A 25514-nucleotide genomic window follows, 5' to 3' on the forward strand; every position below is an offset into this window, starting at 1 on the left:
CCTGGACCACCTTCCCTTGGCTGACAGGGATTTCCAAATTAAGGATACAAGTGCATCAGAGCTCCTGCTCAAAATTCATTGTTTGAGCAAAGACAAATACCTGAACCATTCAGATGACATTGGCCTTTGGGAGTCCAATTTACCTAGATATCAGTTCCCCCAAGTACATATCTTCCCAGAAATTGTCCATATGTGCCATGCATGCTACGTCCCTTGATCTGAAAATGAGATCTTAGACTAATATTAAGGTATTATAGACTCATGTGCAGGATTTGCCTATATTACTTAGTGAAAAGGATTGAAAAGATTGCGAATAATATAGACAATGAAGCAGTTAGAAAAACATAATAGATACATGCATAACACAACAAATAATCAAGGAGTTCACCCAAAACTCCTGGGCTACGTCTCCTGGTCTAGCTTTCAGTGGTGACCTCTCTATTATGTCTTCAAGAGTAGATTTTTTACAAATGTGAGCTAAAATTGAGTCTCAACACAATAAGAATAAAAAAATAGGGCTTTACTTGGATCCCCCAAGTCTTTTTGAGTACACAGACTCTCCCTCTCGCTCTTTGTCTCTATCTTCTCTCTGTCTCAACACTGCTTTCCTCTGTCTCTGTCATTCAATGGCTTTTAAGCCAATCGGCACTTGTCTGTTCATCTTCCCTTTTGGGCTCGCTGGCTTCCGACCTCTGTCTGTTCAAACCACCTCTAAGCGTTAACCAATCATGGTGTAACCTCTTCAGGGATGGTGGCCACTTGTTTTATAACGGAAGGGACCATCAACACCTTTGAAATCCCCAAAATAGTCGTTCTCTGTTTACACAGAGAAATACACAAAAACACGGGAAAATCCACCAAACTGCTATTTATTGGACTTGAAATATCATTAATTCTGCCCTATAATCCTTCCATATCTGCCTTCGGGTGCTATCACAAGTGATCGTTGATCCAACAGTTGCTATTGATTTCGGGTGGCTTATGCGCTCGGAGATTACCTGCCCGAAAAGGCGGTTTTCTCTCTCTGGCGTCGAGCCATGTGGCGGCCAGTGTATGGGCTCGGGCGGAGCCTGTCAAATACCACTTACCGCCTAAGGCCTGCCCAAAATCCCGCTCGTTACGGAACTCAAAATGTATATTGATTCATGTATAAACCCTTTCAGGTCCGGCTTCATTGCATCAGGCGTATTTCCTTCGTATTTTGTTTATTTAACGAAAATGCGAAATACATAGAAAAACCTTTTTTGGAACTCAAAATATTAAATTTCATCCATAACCCCATCAGGTCTGGTTATCGCAACTTGCATTTTTATCGGCCCCGCTCCTTTGTATCGCTCCGATGCGATATTGCGATATTGCAATTGCATAGTCCCCGGGCCTTTGGTAAGCGTTCCCTTGTATTTTGTCGATGTGATATTGCGAGTTAACCTGGGCCATCGATCTACGCGCTTGATCGACGGTCCTTGTTGACTTGCGTTGATCGCTGTTGCAACTTTCATCTGGTAGCCTCCGATAGCCTCCGCTTGGCATCTCTAATTGCGATATGTCGATTGGATCTGGACAGTTGATCGGCCAGATTCGACGGCTCCTGTGCATCGTTGCTCAAGCCTCCGATAGCTCTGTTTTTCACCATTTCTTCATGTTTTTCAGGCCCGATAGTGTAATCCGCCATTTTTAAAATTTCATCCTTTGTGATAATTTTTTGATTTTTGAAGACTTAGAGGGTTTTTAGGATCCATTTTGGATCACGCCTTCACACTGAAAAGCTTTTGGACCACCAAAAGTTGGTTTTTAAGCATCTATCAAGTGAGTATACAACTTCCTCACTTGTCCAATATCTATCCATTTTGCACTGCTTGGTTTTGAACCTTTGAGTCCGATTCTCAGGTACTCAACATCTCCTCTGCGCATAGTTCTCACCTTCCTGTCTGGAACTGTGTCTTCCTGCATCTCATTGAGATATTCAGGCAACAGATCATCAATATAAGGCAACTGACTTTGCTCTTCGGGATCTTCAATCAATGAAGGTTCATATAGTCTCAAGTTCTCTGCATTAATGACTGAATATATATGCATATAAGCTGGCAAATCAAGGCGAAAAGCGTTTTCAAAAATTTTCTCAAGTATCTTGAAAGGCCCATACCTTATTGGTTTTAGCTTCTTACCTGCACCTTGCATTCTGTCTTTGCTGATGTATAGCCAGACTTGATCACCAACTTGGAAGCTATGCTCCATTCGATGCTTGTCATGCCTTGCCTTCTACTTGGCCTGGCTTCTTTCCAGCGGTTCCTGTACTGCTTGGTGAATTTCTTGGATTTGTTCAATGAACTTGGTTGCTTTGTCCACATCATTGTTTCCATCAACTGTTATGTCTTTACTAAAGACAAAACCCAAGGGAGACTTTGGTGTAAAACCAAAACAAGTCTCAAAAGGATATCTCTGTGTAGAAGAGTGCTTGGCATGGTTGTAAGCATGTTGCACATAACACAAATGTTCATCCCAAAGCTTGGGATGCTTGCTGCAATAGCCCCTAAGCAACTGGATCACTGTCTTGTTCACCACTTCTGTTTGGCCATCTATTTGTGGATGAAATACCGTGCTCTTCTTCAATCTGGTGTCCATAAATTCCCACAAACTTGAACAAAACTTCCCAAAAAATCGAGAATCTCAATCAAATACAATGGAAGTGGGTAACCCAAAATGAACCCATACATGCTGAAAGAACAAATTCGTTGTTTGTTTAGCTATAATTTGCTTGTTACAAGGTATTAAAATACACATTTTGATGAACTTGTCCACAATAACATATAAATAATCATGATATTTTCTAGATTTTGGAAATCCCCCAACAAAGTCCATGGAAACACTCTCCTAAGGACGAGAAGGAACTGGAAGTGGGGTGTACAAGCCTAATTTTCTATTACTGGGCTTGCTTTTAGCACACATAGTACACCCTTTAATATATCTAGAAATTGTTTCATGCATTCTTGGCCAATAATAGAACCTTTGAAGATGTGCAACTGTTTTACTTACACTAAAATGACCTGATATAAGAGAAGTATGTGCTTCTCGGATTATGTTAACTCTTTCAGTTTGAGGAATGAATAACTTTCCCAAATGATATAAGAGTTGGTCCTTAACATGATAATCCAATTCTTCTACTTGTTTGCCATGACTTAAAGTTGCATATACATCTTTAAAGTCTACATCTTGAGCATATTGTTCAATGTAGCTTTGATGCTATTAGCCTCCTGTTGCAACAGGGTATCATCTTTCATGATTGACATTTTTACATGCCAAATATGTCATACTTTGCAAGCTGCAGTGTTCCATATTTCCAGAAGAGACCAAAGAAGAAGCCATGAAGTGTGCTGATCCAAATGACACTGCTGCATTCCATTTTGATGAGTTGTTCCAATTTTGAAGAATTTCTTAAAGGGAGGTCCAAACAGTCTAATCCTGGTCTCCCTAGGTTTCAATTTCCTGTTGTAGAATATAGAGAATGATATCTGTCCAAACAGTCTAAGCTTGGCAGATTTGTAGATAGGTAGAGAAACTAAGGGACCCAACTGTTTAATCTGGGCCCTGGCAGAAATAAGTGTAGATTTAGATAGAAAAAAAAAGAAAAAAAAAAAAGAGAAAAATTGCAAACATGGGTCTGCCAGTCTAAGTGCACCCAACACAAAAAGAAGAAAAAATGTTAGGACAGTAGGCTGGGTAGGTAGCTGTTTGGTGGCAGAATGATAATTGATGATCAATTTTGTATCTCACAATGTCTTATCCTTTCAGATCATAGTTATCAGGCAGTTTTGCATTCAAAGGAGGTACTCAAGCCAGAACTCACTAACCTCCCCTTCTTCTCATTTCCCCCAAGTCACTTACTAACATCCCCCAAGGGGTCAAGGTCTGCTTGAGCCCCTCAGTTTCATCATTTCCATGACATTCACCTTGGTAAGGAGCTGCTTCACTCAAGGACTGCTCACTCATCATCTGTGAGCCTTCTTTTCCCCAACATAGCCTAAGGTCTCATACCTTAGCGCCCTCTTTTCATTTCCATATTAACTATTAACTTTATTATATAACTCCCTAACAATTTTCCCCTTCCCCTATTAAAATCATGTATACAAAACTCCCCTATGTAAATACCCCTCCCTGGCAATATAGCCATATTTCCTATAAGTCCGGGAAATCACAGTCCATCTGGGGCTGTCTTTAGCCCATCCGAGTCATTAAGGAGCTAGTCTGACATCAGGTCAGCTAGTAGCCGCTTCCCTAGCTCTAAAACCCTCAAAAACCTTCAAAAGACCCATTTTTGCACTTTTTGCCCAAGTCCCGTGCATAAAAAACCAACCCCGCTTGGCAAAAGCCCATATTTCGCCCCTATCCCTAAAAAAGCCAAGTTTAAATATGCCAACCCGCACTCATAATATTCATACAACACGCAAATCCCGCCATTCCCTATGTTTAAACCCACCGCCGTGATATATTAAAAAGGGAATATTCCCGCGAATATCCCCACCCACTAACCCGCCGTCGCTACCCATCTACCGCCAGCCGTTAGATCTGGCCCGCCACAGATCTACGGTGGGCGGGCTTTTCTATATGCAACACGCCCGGGCTTTAGCGTCCGGGAGTTCGACGGTTTTGCCACCGTACTCCCGCCACGCGTCAAGCTCTGGGGTGTGGCGGAGGTCCCCCTCACGAAACCACCATCCCCGAAAAGCGGTGCGCCACAAAACCACTTACCACCCATGACGTCACACCCCACGTCACCCCCTGCACAGTCCCTGCTTACGTCACCCCTTTGTCCAGTCACCCGATGAGTCACCTGCCTGCGTGGCCTCCTCCCACGTCACTGCCACTTGTCCCTACCACTGTACCTGCCACATCATCGTCTATACGTGATAACGTCATCCCGCCACGTCGCGCTGCTGACGTCACCCGCCGTACAATGTCACATCATGCTGACGTCATCAGCACTTTTGGGCGCAAAGGGGGGAAAGTCGCACTTCGGAGCCCCGGAACCCAATTCTGAGGCAGTTTTTGATGAGTGATTTGCGCCTATCGCAGGATTGTTTAGGCCGAAATGGAGAATCTTCAGGGAATCTTTAGGGAATCTTCTCATCATGCGGCCCCAGGAAGCCCGAAAAGGCGCAAAAATGACCCGTTTTCTTCACGGAGCATACCAAAAGGAGCAGAAGACAATTCCAGATGATACAGATGCCGAACAACGACCATTTACTGGTGATTAGACCCGCAGCACATCAGATCAGTAGTCCAGATTTTGTCAAAGAGTATCAGTGGAAGAAAATACACCAAAGAGTATCAACAAAGATTTGTTTAGGGGCTCGAAGCACCTGAACATTGATGAAGCCCCCAGAAAGTCAAATCAATAAGCATCAGCCCATCCTTGCCTTCAAATCACCATTAAGGCATTCAAAGCACCAGGACAGCAAGGAAGCAGAAACCCATGCATATTTATTTCAGAAGTCATTGCCCCAAGGCACCCAGGACTACATCATTTATTCATTTCTTTTTACGGCCACCCCCAGCACAGCTTGAGAATCTCCATGCATTTATTTCAGATAGGAGTAGGTCAATAAATTATTTTTTATGACCTGATTAGGTCAAGATGTAATAAAAGCAGTAGATAGAAAGTTTTTCCCTATATATACCACCCTCTGTATAGTTTTAAGGGTTGGTAAATTGAGAATTCTTCACTAGAGACTCGCTGTGTATACCTGAATTTTTTCTGTAATCAAAGATTGCCGAAATCTTGGCAAGCGAACTGTCTGTTGTTGATAAATGCTTTGGAGACTGAAGATGGAATTCTTGTGCTATGGCCTGAAGCAATAAGTGCCTCTTATCTCTGTTTATGTGTTTTCCATTATCTAAATAGCAGGAAAAAAGAATAGCCTAGAATTAGTTTAAATACTCTCTATGCTCAATTCTGCTGTTTCTTGATGTTTTTCCTCTGAATGAATTGGTTATAAATATTGAATTCCTTCTGGCTCATGTTTACCCCAATTCACCTGTGTTGGCCAATTATCTAGGGATTCTTAACTGCCCTTAGGTAGCGCCTTGTTACTTTCTCTGCTAATCTGTTGGAGAGATTCTTAACTGCCTCTCTTTCTTTAGCATTCATTTCATCCTTTAAACCTGAAAATTGCTTCAAGCTCAGCTATCTTGCTCCATGTTCCCTCACTATTATTAAGGAAACGCACCAACAGTTCCCCTCCTCGACTCCACGCCCAATGGTTTGAAACATTCAGACTATACTCTGCCTCTCTACCTGAAAGTGTCAATTTTCCCACCAAAACAAAACAAAAAACCCTCTGGACCCAAGACCTAGCCTAAAATCCTTTCAAACAAAGCTAAATCTAAAAGAGAGAGCCCTCTCTGATTGCAGGTTGGCTAGAACCTGCAGTCCAAAGTTGGTTTGTGGTTACCTCGGCCGTATCCCTTTCTTAACCTTCAGGGACAACCTGAGTGATAACATAATGGCGACTCCACTGGGGAGTTTCCTCAGTTAATTTTACAAATTTTCACGAAGAAGGTTAAAAATCCCCTGTAGAAATCGATTTTCTAATTGCTGTATATTTCCTAAAACTACAGATGAAGCCTGAATGTCAGCCAGGAAGCCTTTGAAACTGTTTTTGTTTTACATTAACAGGTTTAGATAAAAGCTGCTTCAGTCAATCTTCATGCTAGTTTTAAGATATACACAGCCATTCCAAAATCTTATCTGGCCCTTGTGAATACAAAAAATATTCCAAAAAAATAAATAAAATAAAAAAGAAAAAACAAGTGCGGAAGCTGGCTCCCAAGAAAAGTTCACGATATACAAGGTCAAACCCAGACCCAGATCCTCCAGCTGTTTTTGAAAACCCTAACATAATCCCTAAAATCCTTAGGAAGCAACAAAGACAGGAAAATTTTGCTGATAAAACCCCTGAAACAACTTACCCTAGCTCTGTCCCAACCCCTGTCAAGGTTTTATTCCGGTCTACCCCTGCTTCCCCTTATTCGTCATCCACATCTCATAGCACTCCTTCCACACCTTCATTCACTGCACATATTCCCATTACCACTACTGTTATCCCTGTTATCCCTGTTATCCCCGTTGTCCCACTTATACCAGCCAATATGGCTAATAGATATGCACCCCTGCAGTTACCTGCTAACGCTGTGGCTTTACCCCAAGATTACCAATCGAAAATTACATATTTTGATTCCACTGGTCCTTTCACAGCCATTCAGCATGCCAAAAAGATGCAAGACTATTTTGAGAACTACGAAATAGATGATGATAGTGTGGGAATGAGAATTTTTGTTCAGAGTCTAACAGGTGATGTGAGAACTTGGTTCAGATCACTTGCTGCAAATTCCATAACCACTCCTGATGAGCTTTACCTATCCTTTACCAACAGATGGGAGAAAAAGAAAGATCCCTTGCACATACTAGCTGAATATGATACAATTAAACGAGGTCCTCAAGAGACCGTTTTAGAATACTGTGCAAGATTCAACAATGTATATAATGCGATACCACAGAACTTAAGGCCTCCACCCGACCTTGCCTTGTACAAATTCCTGATGGTTTTGACCCTGATATGGCATATCAGTTGAAAGAAAGAGCCCTTGAAACCCTTGAAGACACGCAAAAGGTTGCTATCATGGTAGAAGCCAACTTAATTGCCAAAAGAAATAGAGCCCGAATGGAAAAGAGAACCACCTTTAAGGAAGAACCCTCAGCCTTCGACCAGAAGCTTGATGCTATCATCAATGGCCTGCAAAGACTAGGAGAGAGGGTAGAAAATGTGGAGAGAAAGGCATCATGGGAAGACAACAGTCTAATCCCACAAGAAACCCAAATTTCAGAAAAACGCAAAACAAAAATGCTGGTAGGTCTAACCAAGACCATGACATAAGACCCCCTTTTCAAGATAACTATGTAGAAGGATCTACTTCTAGTCAACCCATAGAAGACGATCATATGAATTTAATGGATCTAAAGGGTGAACATCAAACTTTCCTGACACAAGAAGACCAAAATGAACATGACTGCAATCAATTTCAGACTAAATCTGGTGAGTCTTTTGATTTTAAACAAGGTTATGATACTGCTGTGTATGAAGTACACAAACAGTATAAGCTCAGAACTAGGACCATTGACATCTCTGAGCCTAGCAAGACAAAGGAAAGTAAACAACCCAACAAGATTAAAAACAAAGATGTTGTAACAGAACCAGCTGATATGACTATCCCAAACCCACATCAAGTGATTGTAGAAGATATAACGGAAATACAGCCTCTCAAAGATCAGCCTTTGCCACCTCCTTTCTCAAAAGAAAATTCAAACATCATTCCAAAAAGTACTCCTGAAGTTGCCAAACCGCAAGCAAATACTCCCCATAGCACTGATAAACAAGAGCAAGTCGCTGAAAGTTCAAATGAAAAGGAAAAAACTACCAATGCCAATACTAAGACTCCATTGGAGAAGCCTTTTAGTTTAGAAACAGAGATTGGAAAACTCAAGATAGCCATTCCTCTTTCAGAATTGGCTAGACACGATGTATATAGGCAACAGATTCAAAGGTCACTGCAACTCCCAGAAAACAAAGATGATGTAAATGTTTTGGATGATTCCCCTAAACTATTGTTTGGGCCAGAAGTTAATGGAAAGTCAACACAAGGACCTTTCCCACCCTTTTATGTCAGTCTGCATATACATGACAAAGTTTTACACAACGCTATGTTTGACTCAGGGGCATTGCACAATCTTATGCCCAAAGCAGTTATGGAAAAAATGAATCTCGACATCACAAGACCTTACAAAGATTTATACTCATTTGACTCCAGTCAAGTGAAATGTTTAGGTCTCATTAAAGATCTATGTGTCTCCTTAGTTCAATATCCCAACAAGACCAACCTCATGGATGTAGTAGTGGCTGACATCCCACCAAAGTATGGTATGCTCCTCTCGAGATCATGGGGAGCAAAGCTCCAAGGATCCCTTCAATTAGACCTTTCCTACGCTACCATTTCAGTCTTTGGGCAACCAAAGAGACTGTATAGAGAAACGCTGATGAAATATGTAGTAAGTAGTGAAGGCAAGACTGAAAATTTTCCCATTTATTCAATTCATTCCGATATGGATTCTTTCATTTTATTCAATGATGATTCAAATCTGCCCACTAATAAGGAGCCTTTGGCTCTAGAACAACAAGTGCACATCAATGAAGAAACGGTTGCCCATAATAGAGAAATTGTCAAAACAATAAATGCAACCAGCATGTTACAAGAACCTCCCCAAACAGAAATTATAAATCTGCCCAACCCTGATTCGGATGACACTCCTAGCATTGTCAACAAGCAAGAAATCACATGGTTCTTAGAGTTTGATGGTTCTATCAACAAGTTAGGAGCAGGGGTAGGTGTCTGGATTCACAATACACATGATAACCATGCAGAAGGACATGCCTATAGACTGAATTTCAAATGCACAAATAACATGGCAGAGGATGAGACTCTGCTGTTAGGCCTTAAACTGCTGAAAACTCTAGGTGCTGTAAAAGTGTCTATCTTAGGTGACTCTGATCTAGTTATTCAACAGATGAAAGGTAATTTTGTTACCAATGACAACAGAATGAGAGCCTATAGAACTGCTGCTACTAACATACTCCAGGCATTCACTGAATTCAAGCTTGACAAGATTTCCAGAAATCACAACATTCATGCACACAACCTAGCCACCTTCGCGAGTACATGCAAGCTCCCTTTTGACCCGAATCATCACTTCACAGCCGAAATAAAACATAGGCCCACCATCCAAAATAATGTCAGAGATTGGAAAGTATTCGAGAATGATGCCTAGATTAATAATTTCCTTACCCTCGAGCATGAATTTTCAAATATTCACATTGACATGGATGCCATGACAGATTCTGAACAGCAGAGAAATGAAAGTCAGCAAGTTCTAACTGCTGCAACAGCCAAACAGATTCTGAAGCCAACCATTTTTGACAATGAAAACATTGAATAGCTGAAGCAAACACAGGCAGAAGAAGTAGACAGAACAGAGGCAGAGGTCATTGACTTGAAAGATAATTTTTTGCCTGCAGGACTAACTCCGCTAGAAGACATGTTTGACTCTAATGACATTCCCAGAAAACCAAAACTGCAACCAATAAACACGGAAATCGAAGAACACAACATTGGAACACCAGAGAACCCAAAAATGATCAAACTGTCCAAAAATTTGCCACCTAATCAAAAGCCCAAGTACATTGACTTATTCAAAGAATTTCAAGATGTATTTGCTTGGAGCTATGAGGATTTGAAATCCTATGATACATCAGTGATTCAGCACACGATCCCATTGAAGCCCAATCAGAAGCCCTTAAAACAGAAATTGAGAAGAAACAACCCTGTGCTGCTTCCCCCGATTGAAAAAGAAGTAAAAAGGATGTGGGAAGCAGGCATTATAGCCCCTATCAGATTCTCTGAGTGGGTGTCCAACCTAGTTCCTATGAGAAAAAAGACAGGTGAAATCAGACTTTGTGTAGATCTCAGAAATTTAAATCAAGTCTCCTTAAAAGACCACTATCCCCTGCCCAAAATGGACCACATATTGCAGAGAGTTGTGGGAGCATCTAGAATTTCCCTGCTAGATGGTTTTTCAGGTTTTAACCAGATACTTGTTCACCCAGACGACCAAGACAAAACTGCCTTTACCACACCCTGGGGAACATTTAAATATGTAAAGATGTCGTTTGGACTTAAAAACGCTGGTGCTACCTTTCAACGAGCAATGGACATTGCATTCGCCAAAGAATTACATGACTTCCTAGTTGTGTACCTAGATGATTTAACCCCATTTTCCAAATCTGATGAAGAACATCTCAAGCATCTTAGACAAATTTTCATGACATGCAGGAAATATGGCATTTCCTTGAATCCAAAGAAGTCCTTATTTGGCCTGGAAGAAGGAAAATTACTTGGCCACATTATATCAAAGGATGGGATCAGAATTGATCCTGAAAGAATACAGGCCATCCTCCAAATTCCACATCCGAGGAACATAAAAGAGCTACAAGCATTCCTTGGGAAAATTAACTTTCTGAGAAGATTTATTCCAAATTTAGCTGAAGTAATAAGACTGTTAAGCAACATGCTAAAGAAGGATGCCAAGGTAAGATGGTCCCTTGAGGCCAAGCAGGCATTCGAGAGTATCAAAACTGCATTAACCCAAACTTCTGTTCTAACCAGTCCACAGTTTGACAAGGATTTTATCATATTTTCGTTCGCATCAGACCACACAATCGCTGCTGTCCTGTTGCAAAAGGATGAGCAGGGAGCTAAAAATCCAATTGCCTTTTTCAGCCGAGCCTTAAGAGACGCCCCTATGAAGTACCCAATAATGGAAAAGCAGGCCTACGCACTTGTTAAGGCCATCAAGGATTTCAGAGTGTACATTTTATATTCACACGTGACTGCCTATGTCCCACACGCTGCTGTTAAAGATATATTGACTCAAGACGTATTAGAAGGCAAAAGAGGTAAGTGGATTGCAAGTATCCTCGAATATGACATTGAAATAAAACCAACTAAGATGATAAAGGGACAAGGTTTAGCCAAGCTGATGTTCGAAACAAACTTTCAGGCCTTAGACATTAACCAGCTGGACAATGAACCGGAGCTGGCGACTCCACAAATCAGTGAAATATTTCTGCAATGCCCCTGGTACACTGATATTTGCTTTGTACTGTTAAACCTGTGTGCTCCCCCAGGATTGTCCAGAACAAAGAAAAGATTTTTAAAAATGAAGGCTTTGAGATTTTGTGTTATAGATGGTGCATTATTTTGGAGAAATCATGAAGGTATATTGTTAAATTGTTTAACCATGAATGAAACTAACAATGTCATGAAAGAATTCCATGCAGGTGATTGTGGAGGACATCTCTACTGGAAGTCCACAACAGACAAAATCCTGAGGGCTGGTTTCTACTAGCCCACTCTTTTTGCAGATGTAAAAAAGTTTTCCACGACATGTCACAAGTGCCAAATTTTTGAAGGCAAGAAAAAATTGTTTCCCCTGCCCCTTAAACCCATCTCCACCGAAAAACCTTTTCAACAATGGGGTCTTGACTTCATTGGAGAAATTCATCCCTCTTCCTCAGGCCAGCACAAATGGATCCTAACAGCCACCGATTATTTCACCAAGTGGGTTGAAGCCATTCCCTGTAGACAAGCCAATGATACCATCATTATCCAATTCCTTGAATGCAACATCCTTTCCAGATTTGGCTGCCCTGAGAAAATCATCACTGACAATGCCGTTGCCTTTAAGTCCAAAAAGATGATCAGTTTCTGCCATAAGTTTCATATCACCCTGGGCCACTCTACAGCATATTACCCTCAAGGTAATGGATTGGCCGAATCATCTAACAAGAGCCTCATCAACATCATAAAGAAAATGCTAGAAGAAAACAAGAAAAACTGGCACAAAAATCTGGTGAACGCCCTATGGGCAGATAGACTTTCAAGCAAAAGATCAATTGGAATGAGCCCTTATGAGCTGGTATATGGCATGGAAGCTAGATTTCCTTCATCCCTGGGCATTCCTACTATCAAGCTGTTACAGGAAATTCAGGCTGAACCAAATGACATTCAAAGAAGAATTAATCAGACAATTCACCTTCAGCAAACCAGAGAACAAGTCTATGACAGAGCACAAATCTTACAAGAAAAGCTCAAAAAGATGTTTGATAAGAGAGCTAAAGCTGAAGATTTCAATATTGGTGACAAAGTTTTGAAGTGGGATTCAAGAAGAGAAGACAAGGGCAAACATGCCAAGTTTGACTTTCTATGGAAAGGTCCATTTGTAATTTCTATTGTTCAAGGAAACAACACCTATTTTCTCAGATCTATGGAGGACAACACTCTTGAAGAAGGCCCTGTGAATGGCAGGATGTTGAAACATTATCACGATCCTTGTTGTTGAAACAATGCAAGTTCTGTAAATATCTTTGTACAATATTATTTGTATATATCAGCACCTAGTTTAAATTTTTGCAAACAGGCCGATTGTTAAGGAATAGCAGTAAATTTGGAAAGGACGCAGCCGATGCAAATTCTTAAATCTCAAAAGCATCAAAACAGAGCAAGAACTTTCAGTTTATATCAGCATAGTTGCTTAGGCATTGTACATAAAGATCAAGTGCGCAGAAGAAAGCAGGCGCTGTTGTACATCTCACAGAAAGCTCTGTTGAGGAGGAGTTGTTCGTAGTTCAAAGTTTCATATTTATAACAGCCAGAACAAAGAAGTTTTCCGGTCCACAACAACAACAGAAGATTAAGGCAGTCTGACCTGCTGTTCTTGACTTTTCGCAAGGAAAATCCATCCCCAAGTGGAGCCACTGTTAGCCTCCTGTTGCAACAGGGTATCATCTTTCATGATTGACATTTTTACATGCCAAATATGTCATACTTTGCAAGCTGCAGTGTTCCATATTTCCAAAAGAGACCAAAGAAGAAGCCATGAAGTGTGCTGATCCAAATGACACTGCTGCATTCCATTTTGATGAGTTGTTCCAATTTTGAAGAATTTCTTAAAGGGAGGTCCAAACAGTCTAATCCTGGTCTCCCTAGGTTTCAATTTCCTGTTGTAGAATATAGAGAATGATATCTGTCCAAACAGTCTAAGCTTGGCAGATTTGTAGATAGGTAGAGAAACTAAGGGACCCAACTGTTTAATCTGGGCCCTTGCAGAAATAAGTGTAGATTTAGATAGAAAAAAAAAAAAAAAAAAACGAGAAAAATTGCAAACATGGGTCTGCCAGTCTAAGTGCACCCAACACAAAAAGAAGAAAAAATGTTAGGACAGTAGGCTGGGTAGGTAGCTGTTTAGTGGCAGAATGATAATTGATGATCAATTTTGTATCTCACAATGTCTTATCCTTTCAGATCATAGTTATCAGGCAGTTTTGCATTCAAAGGAGGTACTCAAGCTAGAACTCACTAACCTCGCCTTCTTCTCATTTCCCCCAAGTCACTTACTAACATCCCCCAAGGGGTCAAGGTCTGCTTGAGCCCCTCAGTTTCATCATTTCCATGACATTCACCTTGGTGAGGATCTGCTTCACTCAAGGACTACTCACTCATCATCTGTGAGCCTTCTTTTCCCCAACATAGCCTAAGGTCTCATACCTTAGCGCCCTCTTTTCATTTCCATATTAACTATTAACTTTATTATATAACTCCCTAACAATTTTCCCCTTCCCCTATTAAAATCATGTATACAAAACTCCCCTATGTAAATACTCCTCCCTGGCAATATATCCATATTTCCTATAAGTCCGGGAAATCACAGTCCATCTGGGGCTGTCTTTAGCCCATCCGAGTCATTAAGGAGCTAGTCTGACATCAGGTCAGCTAGTAACCACTTCCCTAGCTCTAAAACCCTCAAAAACCTTCAAAAAACCCATTTTTGAACTTTTTTCCCAAGTCCTGTGCATAAAACACCAACCCCGCTTGGCAAAAACCCATATTTCGCCCCTATCCCTAAAAAACCCAAGTGTAAATATGCCAACCCGCGCTCATAATATTCATACAACATGCAAATCCCGCCATTCCCTATGTTTAAACCCACGGCCGCTATATATTAAAAAGGGAATATTCCTGCGAATATCCCCACCCACTAACCCACCGTCGCTACCCATCTACCGCCAGCCGTTAGATCTAGCCCGCCACAGATCTACGATGGGCGGGCTTTTCTATATGCAACACGCATGGGCTTTAGCGTCCGAGAGTTCGACGGTTTTGCCGCCGTACTCTTGCCACGTGTCAAGCCCTGGGGTGTGGCGGAGGTCCCCCTCACGAAACCACCATCCCCGAAAAGCGGTGCGCCACAAAACTGCTTACCACCCATGACGTCACACCCCACGTCACCCCTTGCACAGTCCCTGCTTACGTCACCCCTTTGTCCAGTCACCCGATGAGTCACCTGCCTGCGTGGCCTCCTACCACGTCACTGCCACGTGTCCCTGCCACGTCATCGTCCGTACGTGATGACGTCATGCTGACATCATCCCGCCACGTCGCCCTGCTGACATCATGCTGACGTCACCCGCCGTACAATGTCACATCATGCTGACGTCATCAGCACTTTTTGGGCGCAAAGGCGCGAAAGTCGCACTTCGGAGCCCCGGAATCCAATTCTGAGGCAGTTTTTGATGAGCGATTTGTGCCATCGCAGGATTTTTTAGGCCGAAATGGAGAATCTTTAGGGAATCTTCTCATCATGCGGCCCCAGGAAGCCCGAAGAGGCGCAAAAATGACCCATTTTCTTCACGGAACATACGAAAAGGAGCAGAAGACAATTCTAGATGATACAGAGGCCGAACAACGGCCATTTACTGGTGATTAGACCCGCAACACATCAGATCAGCAGTCCAGATTTTGTCAAATAGTATCAGTGGAAGAAAAGACGCCAAAGAGTATCAGCAAAGATTTGTTTAGGGGCTCGAAGCACCTGAACATTGATGAAGCCCCTAGAAAGTCAAATCAATAAGCATCAGCCCATCCTTGCCTTCAAATCACCATTAAGGCATTCAAAGCACCAGGACAGCAAGGAAGCAGAAACCCATGCATATTTATTTCTGAAGTCATTGCCCCAAGGCACCCAGGACTACATCATTTATTCATTTCTTTTTACGGCCGCCCCCAGCGTAGCCTGAGAATCTCCATGCATTTATTTCAGATAGGAGCAGGTCAATAAATTATTTTTTATGACCTGATTAGGTCAAGATGTAATAAAAGCAGTAGATAGAAAGTTTTGCCCTATATATACCACCCTCTGTATAGTTTTAAGGGTTGGTAAATTGAGAATTCTTCACTAGAGACTCGCTGTGTATACCTGAATTTTTTCTGTAATCAAAGATTGCTGAAAACTTGGAGAGCGAACTGTCTGTTGTTGATCAATGCTTTGGAGACTGAAGATGGAATTCTTGTGCTGCGGCCTGAAGCAATAAGTGCCTCTTATCTCTGTTTATGTGTTTGCCATTATCTAAATAGCAGGAAAAAAGAATAGCCTAGAATTAGTTTAAATACTCTCTATGCTCAATTCTGTTGTTTCTTGATGTTTTTCCTCTGAATGAATTGGTTATAAATATTGAATTCCTTCTGGCTCATGTTTACCCCAATTCACCTGTGTTGGCCAATTATCTAGGGATTCTTAACTGCCCTTAGGTAGCGCCTTGTTACTTTCTCTGCTAATCTGTTGGAGAGATTCTTAACCGCCTCTCTTTCTTTAGCATTCATTTCATCCTTTAAACCTGAAAATTGCTTCAAGCTCAGCTATCTTGCTCCATGTTCCCTCACTATTATTAAGGAAACGCACCAATAGTTCCCCTCCTCGACTCCACGCCCAATGGTTTGAAACATTCAGACTATACTCTGCCTCTCTACCTGAAAGTGTCAATTTTCCCACCAAAACAAAACAAAAAACCCTCTGGACCCAAGACCTAGCCTAAAATCCTTTCAAACAAAGCTAAATCTAAAAGAGAGAGCCCTCTCTGATTGCAGGTTGGCTAGAACCTGCAGTCCAAAGTTGGTTTGTGGTTACCTCGGCCGTATCCCTTTCGTAACCTTCAGGGACAACCTGAGTGATAACAGATGCATTACTGAGTTATGCTTAAGTATAGTAGATGCATTTATGATTGGATTGGATAAAATATTTGCAAGCTTATTGTGCATGCCCTTCTTATATCTGATGACAAGATGAAACTACTGTAAAAAACCCATCCACCTATAGTGTCTTTATTGCTGCAATTTAGTTTGTGAGTGAAAATATTGAAGTGGTTGATGATCTGTATTTATGATTGTTTCTTTGCCCATTAGGTAATGTTTCCACTTTTTCACACTGTGTACTAATTCATACAATTCTTTATCATATGTGGGATAATTAACTATTGTAGAAGTAAATGTCTCAGAATGATAACATATGGGTTTACCGTGTTGCATCAACACTGCTCCCATGGCATAGTCACTGGCATTTGTTTCAATCTCAAATGGTCGTTGAAGATTTGGCAGTGCTAGTGCTGCTACTGTACTAATTTTTTCTTTCAAGGTGTTGAAGGCTTTCTGCTGTTTGCATCCCCACTGAAACACCTTGTTCAACCCCGTTAAAGCATGTATGGGAGCTGCAATCAAGGAAAAGTTAGCAATAAACTTTCTCCAATATTGTGCTCCTCCTAGGAAACTCCTAACTTCTGCAGCAAATTTGGGTTTAGGCCAGTTCACAATGACTTCAACCTTAGAGGGATCTATCTTCAATTCACCACCCCCTACAATATGACCCAAATAATTTAATTATGTTTTGCCAAATTCATATTTTGATAACTTCACATAGAGGTTTTCTCTTTTCAAAACATCTAATGTTTGCTTTACATGCTTCAAATGTTCTTCCCATGTTTTATTGAAAACAAGAATGTCATCTAAATATACAATTACAAAATCATCAATAAAAGGTCGGAGTACATCATTCATAATTCTCATGAAAGTGGCAGGAGCATTAGTTAATCCAAAAGGCATAACCAACCATTCATACAACCCTTGCTTTATCCTGAAAGCAGTCTTCCATGCATCTTGTTCTGCAACTCTGACCTGATGATAGCCACTATGCAAGTCCAACTTGGAAAAGTAAAATGCTTATTTCAGCTGATCTAATAGATCATCATGCGAGGAAGAGGATAACGATTCTTGATCGTTATTTTATTCAGTGCTATGTAGTCAATGCACATCCTCCATGAACCATATTTCTTTCTCACCAGTACGATTGGATATCCACATGGTGATGTGCTTGGTCTTATGAACCCTTTATTGAGCAGCTCCTGTACCTACTTCTTGATCTTTGCATTCTCTAAAGCGGATAACCTGTACATTTTGATGTTAGGAAATGGAGCATCTTGCTGCAACTGAATATCATGTACTATTTCCCTTTTGGGTGGCAGACCTTTAGGTTCTTGAAATAGGATATCATACTCTGAAACAACTTTATCTAAATCAAATTTCTGTTTAGCATCATAGCCTTTTAAATACATTGGTTTTATCAGGGTTCTTTTCCTTTACAACTATTAATAAAAATTGCTTGCATGAATTTACAATTCTTTTCATCTGCCCTAAGTTTATGAGAGAGTAGTTATTTTTGAGTTTATGAGCTCTTACAATATATTCTATTCCATCTTTAGTGAGTTGATACTTATTTTCAGCTCTATAGAAAATGGCTTTTCTATCATACAAGTAAGAACTTCCTAAGACAATGAAGTGAAAACTTCTTGATACGTAGAGATGTATATATATAAATATTTATTAATAATTAATTTACCGAAAATAATTGTTTACAGTGGGGGTTCCTTGGTTTATATATTGCCATGAGCACCCTTTGGGGAAAGGGCATGATCAAATGATCGTGCCCTTTCATCTAATTAACCTAAAATTAAAAAATAAACCTAAAATTTAAATAATAAATAATTTTTACATAACATTGCCTTCCTCTCGAAAGAATGTTTTGTCCTCAAAGCATACGTAACGATGGATGTTGTTGAAAAAATGAATCATTCTCCCAAGAAGCGTCTTCTTCGAGTAAGTCCTTCCACTTGATCAGATATTCCTTGATTGTACGATGTCGAAGATTTCTTTTTCTAGTAGATAAAATACCTTCCGGTTCTAGAATTGTTGGGTTGTGTTATATTCTTTCCACGTAGTTAATAGGGGGTTTGAAGGGCACCCGTAACCCCACTTTATGGGGTCCGGGGCAACGCCCCGGAAAATTTTTGTTTTGGACCATATGTTAGGTTGGGCTGACCCACCTATGGTTTTGTGCATGATTTTCGCACATGTTTTTTGGACGCGATGGTTTTCGGTCCATGGTATTGGACACGATGGTTTTCAGTCCATGGTATTGGATGCTTCGACATGTATAAATATGTATTGTAACATTGAATGGAACATAATGAAAAATCAAGCTGGTAGTCCCGGTTTTGGGATCTAGGGAAAAATATCTGTGCATATGTGTTTTATGGGTTATGCTCTCGCATTATTTATTTTCTTTGTTTAAGAATTTGTATGCAGGTAATTCCTGTACAGGGTTAAAACCTACATTTGGTATCAGAGTTGTTTTGGCTTCAAGGGGACGCCTTTGTTGCTAAGGGGTTTCGCTCGGGCCTGTGGTAGACCCTGTTCAGTGGGAGATCTGCGACATCGATTTTGGTGGTAAAAGAAGATGGCGAGCAGTGGAAAGATAGAGATTGAGAAGTTCAATGGTCAGAATTTTGAGTTGTGGAAACTCAAGATGGAGGATCTGTTGGTGGATAAAGATCAGTGGATCGCGGTAGATCCGGGTACTAAACCATCGGGAGTGACCGATGAAGAATGGAAGAAGTTGGATTGGAAGGCAAAGAGCACAATACGATTGTGTGTCTCGGATTCAGTATTGCTGAATGTATCAGGGGAAGCTACGACAAAGGCTTTGTGGGTCAAGTTAGGGACTTTGTACCAATCTAAGTCTCTGGTGAATAAACTGTTCCTGCGGAAAAAGCTGTATAACCTGAGGATGAAAGATGGAGACTCGGTGATAGAGCATCTGAATGCATTTAATACTGTGGTAAGTCAGTTATTATCTGTTGATATTAAAATTTCAGATGAAGATAAGTGCATCAGTTTGTTGTGTTCTATACCAGATTTATGGGATAGTCTGGTTATTGCAATAGGTAGCAATGCAACTGCTTTGCAGTTTGATGAAATAGTCTCAGCCTTGCTGACAGAGGAGATGAGACGGAAAAATATGGACAACCAGAATGGTGATGCCTTGTCTGTACGAGGACGGTCCCAGAACAGAAACAAAAATAAGTCATCGAGTGGGAGATCTAAATCTAGAGGGAGATCTAAATCTCCAGGAAAACCTACAAAGGTGGTGTGCTGGAAATGCGGAAAGGAAGGGCACTTCAGAAGGGATTGTAAATCTAAAGCTCCTGATAAAGGAAAGGGATCTGATGATGCTCCTTCTGCAGAGGCGAAAACCACCTCAGATGAAGGTGGGGATGTGTACTTGGCTTCTTCAAGTACACACGTAGATCATGAGGCATGGTTGATTGACTCAGGTGCATCCTTTCACTTCACTCCCCATAGAGAGTGGTTCTGCGAGTATGAGAAATACGATGGTGGTGATGTCTTCTTAGGAGATGATAGGAAGGCTAGAATCATTGGTCGGGGAAAAGTAAAGTTGAAGTTGCAAGGTGGAAGGGTTAGAACACTTTCGGGTGTTCTACATATTCCTGCATTGGCCAGAAATTTGATTTTTGTAAGCAAGTTGGATGATGCAGGTGTAACGACGGTGTTCGAGAAAGATACCTGCAAGATGGTTCGAGGAGCACTGATATTAATGCGGGGAGTTCGGATTGGAACTCTGTACAAGCTGCAAGGTAGCACTGTTGTTGATGGGTGCAATAGTTCTATGGTTCCTGAAAATGGAGTAGAGAATCTAGTGGTCTCTAGAGAGAAGACCATGTTGTGGCATCAAAGGCTTGGACATATTGGAGAGAAGGGCCTTCGAATACTTCATGGTAAAGGTATGGTAGAAGGTGTTGGGCCTCAAAATAGTCCCTGTTTTCACTCCATTATTCCCTAATATCTTCACATTTTACCTTCATGTCACCTCCATTCCACCTCCACATCATTACATTTACCTCATTATTGGGTCATAACTATGCTTTTCCAAAGTTTATTAATTCTTAACATTTTTAAGTGGATTTATGGCTAAAACTTAGAAAATAATATGCTTATACTTATACCTAACAATTAGAATGAGTTTGTTGACATGTGTAGGTACAAAGGAAGCTTTCAGGGCATCTTTATGTGGCCTTGAATGATCAAATTCGAATTTGATAAGATAAGCCTCATGGAAAAGATCATGATCTCATGGAGAAGATCATGGACCTCATGGAGGAAATCATGGAGGATAGGGTTATGTGTCTAGATGGTTGAGAAATGTATGGAACTAAAGAGAGATTAGTGGATCATCATTATGAGTTTGTTATCTCATCTCATTGTATAAATAGGAGTACCTCCTCCATTCCAAAGGAGAGGACTCTTGGAGCATTGTATCCAACTTATGATGGAATAGAATAAAGCTTCATTTTGCATATATTTCCATTATGTAGTTATAGATATAAGTTGTACATATATTTCCATTATGTAGTTTTAGATATAAATTGTCTTAGTGTAGTATATGGAATAGCTTGTCACTTTGTTCTTAGGAGAATTGAGCTCACTCTAGAAGGATCAAAGGAACATGTTATTTCATATTAGATCTTATTTCATTTAATTGCTTAGATGTTTGAGGATTTGTTTTTGATTGATGAATGAGTTTTAAATTAGAATCTTATCAACATATGAGAGAACAACCAAGGGTCTAAGTTAGGCTCTCTCTCTATATTTGATTCACATGATAATTGAAATTCATCCTTTTGCTTTCATGTTTCAAGTTATTTCATTTCTTATGCTTATGAATGACTCTTAGTTTAGTTTGGATTAGTACATGAGAGGACAATCAAGAGACTAAGTTAGTCTCTCTCTCTACTTGAATCTGAACAATAATTAAGTTCATTCTCTTGTCTCCATTTCAAGTTTTTAGTTTCATGTAATCAATGATTTCTCTATGATACTGTAGGGAAGGACAACCAGGACCTCCTTAGTTAGGATCCTCTTCCCTTGCATATTATATTGAATCGTAAATAATTTAGCTAGACATAGAGTTAGTTGCCTACTCCTGCATATATTTTGCTCGCATCATCACAAGCTTACGAGTTTCCCTGGTCGATAATTTAATGCAACAATTTAAGCCCAATAAATTGCCCAACATTTTGGCGCCGTTGCCGGGGATGGTGCTAAGGGATTAGGCATTAGGAATTTAATTCAATACTAGTATTTTTCTTTAGACAAAATAATTTGTGAAACCTGGTGACAACAGGATCTTCACAAAGGAGTTTAAGTTTGAGTTTTCTGATGTTTTAGTGTTTAGCTAGTTTTAAATTTCGTCTTTTCAAAAACACCCCCCTGCATAAATAAAAACGAATCAAACGATTAGTATGCTCTCTTCCTGCGCTTCGTGCGATCAGGAAGATCAGAAAATCTAAGATCAGAAAATCTATTGATTTTATTCAAATAAAAATACTCTTGCTGGAGAACTAATTTGCAAAAAGACAATAAAAAATTTTGTGAATGAAAAAAAAACATCTTTAAATTTTTAGATGAAATTTAGTTTTTTTTTTTTTAAATTTTAGATTTTAAAAAATAAAAAAAATAAAAAAATATAGTTTTTTTTAGTTTTAGATTTAAAAATTAAAAAATTTTAGTTTTTAATTTCAGATCTAAAAAAAATTCCACAAAATAATAATAATATATGTATATACACATATTATTATTAAAAAAATATGAAAAAAAAAACCATTTCTTTTGTTTTTGTTTTTTTAGATATTTAAAAAAAAAACACTAACCATTTTTTTTAGATATTTAAAAAAAATGCAAAACATTAAATACAAACCACATTAAAAACAAAAATTAAAAAAAATTACTTTTTGAAAACTAACCATATTTTTTTTGTTTTTAATATTTAAAAAAAAATGAAAAACATTAAAAAAAAAAAAAAACTTTTTGAAAACTAACCATTTTTATTAGATATAGGTTTAATTTCATTATTTTATTTATTTATTAAACAAGAAAAAACTTGAAAAAAATTAAAATAAAATAAAATAAAATAAAATAAAAATGAAAAATAACCTTTCAAACTAAATTCTTTGCCTTCTGAGATCCTGATCGGTTTGTCTTCATTAATTGAATAAACCCAATACCATCTTCTGTCACAAGGCGAACAATTGGATATGAAATGGTTGTAGTTTTTTTGCTATGCGCACCAATTTGTTGGATCTTTGCCACGACACCTATTTCTTTGTTTTTGTTTCTTTGGAATAAGTGAAACATCATAGAGGAAGACTGTATCCTCAACAAAATTGAAGAAGAATCGTAGCAAGCGCAAGGTACCGTTCCTCTCTTTCCCTTCCATAAATCCCTTGCCAATAGCAGTAGATGCGAATAATCAGTCAAACAGATTGCTTCCTGAATACCTAGAGCCAAAGAAAGTTCAAAAGCTTTTATTGCTTGGATATCAAGGATCTGGTACTAATACTATTTTTAAGCAGGCAAGAACTATATACAAGGGTGACATACTTTCCGAGGAAGAGCTGCAAAATATTAAGCTGATGATACAAAGCAACCTGTATAAATACCTTAGTATCTTGCTAGAGGCTCTTGAGCGTTTTGAGGAAGAAAGTTTGACAGAAAGAGATTACAATGCACAGGATCGACCTATCTCATCAGGGGAGAGTGAACAAGAAGCTGATGTTCAAAGTGTTTATTCCATCCAACCGAGATTGAAGGCCTTTTCTGACTGGCTTTTGAAAATTGTGGCGATGGGGGATTTTGATAACTTTTTCCCAGCTGCCACACGTGAGTATGCTCCTTTGGTTGAGAAATCATGGAGGGACCCTGCAATTCAGGCGACATGTAAAAGAAGAAATGAGCTGCACATGCTTCCCGATGTTGCTGGTTACTTTTTGGGGCAGGTTGCTGCAATAGCCAGTAATGAATTCGAGCCTTCTGATGAAGACATTTTATGTGCAGAAGGAGTGACCCAAAGTAAAGGAGTTAGCTTGTTTTTGAATTTTCAATGGATGACAGGAACTCAAATTCAGAATTTTACCATGATGGTGTTGATTACCAGTGTCCTCTTGTGAGGTACCAGCTTATCAGGCCGAATGCGAAAGACTTGAATGATGGCTGCAAATGGCTGGATATGTTTGAGGATGTTCGGGCCGTAATCTTTTGCATTGGTCTCAGTGATTATGACCAGATGTGGGCTGAGAGTAATGGTCACCTCAGAAATAAGATGATCTTGAGCAAAGAGCTACTCGAGAATGTGGTAAAGCACCATTGTTTCAGAAATATGCCAGCTCCTCTTACAACATGCGAGTGGTTCAACGATTTCAATCCTGTCAAGGCACATCATAACAATTCATCATTGGCTCATCAGGCATACTATTATGTTGCTATGAAATTCAAATTTCTATTCACATCAATTAGCAATCGTAAATTATTTGTAGGGCAAGTCAAAGCTCGAGATAGGGACAGCGTAGAAGAAACTTTCAAATATATATGGGAGGTCCTGAAGTGGGATGAAGACAGAGAATTTTACAACAATCCAGAGGAGTCCGATTATGACACGAGTTCCTTTTCCCCAAATATAAGGCACGAGGATTGAATATTGTTCAATTACACCATGGAGTTGTGACCAATACAGATAGAACCAAAACCCGATTTGACGAAACAGAGGACTTATGGAGAGTTTATAGTTGTAAACTTATGCAGTTGCTTATCATCAGCACATCCTCCGAGCACAAACAAAGAGCACGCGACAGCCTCTGTTTGCACTAATCCAGTGAAGATCAGATTATTACATGCCAGAACTAACAAGCTAAGAGACTGAAGGAAATCAAGGGTTTGAAGGAGAGACCTGTAATTATCATGTCATCAAAGGCATATGCCACCAACGACTACGCAGAGCTCTGGTCACAACTCCAATTGCCTCCTCTATATTCAATTTAGTGATAAAAAAATTGGATTTGACTTATCTTTGAGAGATTTGGCATTTGCATTATCTCTTCTTGATTTTCTAGACAAAAAGCCAGATTTTTCATTGATCCTAGAGGATTTTGTGTGTTTTTTTTAGGGATATTAGAAGAAAATCCATTTAGTGTTAGTTTATTTTTAGAAATTTTCTTTATTAGTTTTTAATAGAATTTGTTTTTTTTTTTATTTCTTAAAAAAAAACTAACTTCATTTTAGTTATAGTATATTTTTAGAAATTTTTTTCCTTTATTATGTTTTAATAAATAAAATTTTGTTGATTTTTAAAACATTTCAATTTAAATAATAAATTAGAAAAAATTATGTTTTTTAATTTACTGTTTAAAAAAAAAAAAAACTAAAAAAAAAAAAAATTCAACATAAAAAATAAAAAAAATTTGTTTTCATTTATTTATCACATTTGATATTTTCTAAATCAACATAAAAAAAATAAAATAAAAAATATTGTTTTCATTTATTTATTACATTTGATATTTTCTTTTAAAAAAAAAAAAAAAATCAAAACAATTTTCTCATGATTTTCTTATTTTTTTTATTATTATTATTATTTTTTATTAACAAAAAAAACAAAAACAAAAATAAAATAAAAAATAAAAAAAAAATTCAAAAAAAAATAATAATAATAAAATAAAAAAATAAAAGTTCACAAAATTCACACAGCTTTAAAAAAAAATGGAATACTTGGAAACAAATTTCAAAAATCGATTTGTCAAACATTGGAGGATTCTTGTTTCGATAGCTTCAAGTTGGCA

The 25514-nt window shown here is 39.1% G+C and overlaps 1 pseudogene; it reads left to right on the forward strand.

Annotated features, from left to right (window-relative positions):
* The window catches only part of LOC149157053 (extra-large guanine nucleotide-binding protein 3 pseudogene), an 80303-nt pseudogene extending 55927 nt beyond the window's left edge, over nt 1-24376 (forward strand).
* The last annotated feature ends 1138 nt before the right edge of the window (nt 24377-25514 follow it).

This window comes from Pinus tabuliformis, chromosome 9 (assembly GCF_031772625.1).
Source record: "Pinus tabuliformis cultivar Carrire ecotype Pingquan chromosome 9, CPIR1, whole genome shotgun sequence".
NCBI lineage: Eukaryota > Viridiplantae > Streptophyta > Pinopsida > Pinales > Pinaceae > Pinus > Pinus tabuliformis.